Genomic DNA, 3,721 nt, shown 5'->3' with positions numbered 1-3,721 from the left:
CTGGGAAGATGGCTCAGTGGTAGAGTGCTTGCCTTGCATGCATGAGGCCCTGGGTTCGATTCTTCAGCACCACATAAGCACAAAAAGCTGGAAGTGGTGCTGTGGCTCAAATGGTAGAGTGCTAGCCTTGAGCTGAAGAGCTGAGGGGCAGCGCCCAGGCCCAGAGTTCAGGCCCCACAACCAGCAAATAAATAAATAAATAAATTCCAATATAGTGAAGAATTTATTAGTGTATAGCATAGTAGGACACACTCGTGTCATATTTTATAAGATATGATGTGCTCTTAGGTCATATGTACAAGGCAGCCTTTAGTATTGGTGAGCTCCACATTTCATGTTCAGTTCACTGCAGATCCAAAATATTTGAGCAAAAGTGCATCTGCTACACATTGTCAGACTCTTTTCTTGTCACCTTTCCCTAAATAGCAACTCTTTATACATCATTTATATTGAATTTGTTATTCTAATTGATGTAAAGATGATTTAAGTAAGGTATATAAGGAAATACATAGGGTATATAGAAATTCTGGACCATTATATAAATGGTATCCACAGGGATTCCTGGGGACAGCCCTACTATTCCACTATGTATGCTGAGGGACGAGTCTGTGTGTGTGTGTGTGTGTGTGTGTGTGTGTGTGAGAGAGAGAGAGAGAGAGAGAGAGAGAGAGAGAGAGAGAGAGAGAGAGAGACAGAAAGAGAGAGACAGAGACAGAGAGAGACAGAGACAGAGAGAGATCCCATTTAAACAAAGGCTCTTTAAAGTTGAAGTGATTTCTTAAAAGTACAAAGGATCCCTGAGATCAAGAAGAAAGTTGTGAACTATCAAACAAAGCCTGAGCACATTTCTGTGGGAGGCACCATTTGTGTCCTGGAAAGAGTCCTTTTGGTGTCTTGTATTTTCACACTATCTCTCACTATGACAATGGAAGTAGAACAAGGCAAGGAATTATAATGATAAAAGCCACAGCTAATGAAATAGAAAGCTGACATAAATGAGAACATCCATGTCAAAAGTTGGTTCTTTGAAAAAGATGAAGGAAGCAGGGAAGACTGAAAAGGTTAATGAACGAGCTAAAGGAAGATGGGATTATTAGGCTAAAAGGGGAAATTAATTATAGATACTGCAGGGATTTAATAATTAAGGAATTTCTAAGACCAGTTTACATCCTACTCATTTGAAAATTTAGTTGCAATGGGATAATTTTTATTAAATTTATTTTAGTAACTTTAAACAGTTGTACAAAGGAGTTTCAAGTCAACACATCAATTTATGAGTACAGTGCATCTTGAGCAGTATCACCCCTAACATTGTCCTTCCTCATCTATCCTAACTCTACCTATACCTTAACGTTTCCTAGTTCTACTTCACACATGTACATTGAATATATGGCAATGGGATCATTCTTAAAACACCACTCACCACACTAACTCCAGCAGAAATAGAAAATCTTGATATTCTGACAATCACTAACAAAATGGAACCAGTAGTTAGAACACTTTTCACAAAGAAAACCTCCTCATGAAGGCTCATTTTACTACACAGGGCACTTCAAGGAACAGTTACTTCTAAGCTTATATAATTTTTTTTTCTGGAAAATACAGCTTAGAAGAAATAATCTTAATACCTAAAGTTAAATGAGAAAGGAAAATGAAAACAAAAGGCAAACAAAAATTTGACATGAAGTATTAAAAAAACAAATTTGGCAATGCATAATACAATACATATCATGATGTACTTGAATTTATCTCAGGAATAGAAAAGATGGTTTAGCATTAGGAAAACAGTTCATGGGAATCATCTTATTCTCAACTTAAATGGAAAAATAACACCACCATCTCAACAGAAATTAAGGGTCAGCAAAACTACTTCTTCATGATGAAAAGTAACACAAAGGTTCTCTAGCCTGGTCGAGGACATAAACAGATATCTTCTTAATATCAATTATTTAGTAATGCTATATTTTACATATAATAAAATAATAATGGTATACTGAAAATATTCTTTTTACAATTCAAAGAAACTAAATATTCTATCAAAAATTCCATTTCTAAAAAAATTAAAATTGGCTTATATTGCTCATGGGGTGGGACATGTCATTGTCACATTTCCACATATGTAAACTCTGTATTCCAATTGATCAATTTCACCTCCTCCATCACACGCCTGCACACTCCCCTCTCAGAAATAGTGTCCTCACCATGTTTCCTTGCTTTATTTTCAGCATTGTCTATTGTGAAAATATTCAGTCTTCTATTTATTCACTTCCCTCTTCTCAGGCATTGCCCCTCCTGCTAGTTCCCACCTATTCTCAGAGTCTATTTCTCTCTTCTCTTACCCTCTAGTGATTATTAACTTTGTGTGTGTGTGTGTGTGTGTGTGTGTGTGTGTGTGTGTGTGTGTGTGTGTGTGCACTTGTTCTAAGGCTTGAACTCAGGGCCTCTGCAATATTCTTGAACTTTTTTTGTAGCTCCACTTCTGGCTTTTTGGTAGTAAGAATCTCATGGACTTTCCTGCCAGGGCTGACTATGAATGGTGATCCTCAGACCTCAGCCTAGGATTTCAGGCATGAGCCATTTGTGCCTGGCTGACCATTAGCCTTTGTTGAGTTTTTCCGTACTGATGTAATAGTACTTAGAATGTGTCACACAGTTATCCATCCTCTTTTCTTTTCTATTTTTCCCTAACCTTGTCATCAGTAAGCCTTTACCTCGGTTCATGTTCGGTTTAACCATTCAGCCTTGCATAGGAGAGTTTGGTGACTACAATGAGTTAGTAAAAATATACAAATAAGGTAGGATGTTTGGAGAGGAAAATAGAACAGTTATTGTTTATAAATGATAGCATTACCAGAGAAAACAATCTATAGAAATGGATGAATCAATTAATTTAGGAAATCCAGGTATAAAAATCAAAATATGAAAGTTAATTGTATTTCTGGATACAAGCTGTCAAATCTGCTCAAAATATAATAGTGAAAAGATACACTTAAGCCTGGTACTAGTGACTCATGCCTGTAATCCAAGCTACTTATGAGACTAAGATCCAGATGACAATGGCTTGAGGTAGAAAAGCCCATGAAAGTTCATCTCCAAAATTACTAGCAAAAAGCAGGGCTGGAGGTGTGACTTCATTGGTAGAGTATAGCTGAGCAAGCAAGCTTGAATCCTTGAGCTCAAACCTTGGTACCATCAAAAAATATTCTAAATATTCTGTCCTCTTAAAAATTTTCTCTTTTCAGCATTTCACTGTAAGGCCAAATTTGCCCAAATAAGACCATTCGGTTCCCAATGTCTGATGTTCCCTTTCTAAATCTTGTCTCTGCTTGATTTAATTACCTTCTAAAACTTCAATTAAACATATTGATCCTCATTCAGCTCTCTTCATCTTAATCTTTTTCTGTACTTTTCATCTCCGCTCTTTGGACTGCATTGGGGAAAATGCCTTGGATCTATTTTCTCATTCACTATTTTCTGAGGGTAATGTGTTTAATGTGTCCACATTTTAAATTTACCTTATTTTATTATTAAGATGTTACCATTCCGTAAGTCAGGATATGAGTACAATGCTTCTTGATCCATGTCACCCCTCCCGTCATCCTCTCCCATTTTTGCCCTTCCCTTCCCCACCCTCAAGTTTGACACTGAGGGTTCTCAACGAGAACATTGGTTCTCTTTCACATAGACTCTGAATAACCACTGTTCTCTGCCCATCTTGGGA

The sequence above is a fragment of the Dipodomys spectabilis genome, unplaced genomic scaffold (assembly GCF_019054845.1).
Source record: "Dipodomys spectabilis isolate Male_0828 unplaced genomic scaffold, ASM1905484v1 ptg000235l, whole genome shotgun sequence".
In the NCBI taxonomy this organism is placed as follows: domain Eukaryota; kingdom Metazoa; phylum Chordata; class Mammalia; order Rodentia; family Heteromyidae; genus Dipodomys; species Dipodomys spectabilis.
The sequence above is the reverse complement of the archived record's forward strand: the minus strand, read 5'-3'. Positions refer to the sequence as shown.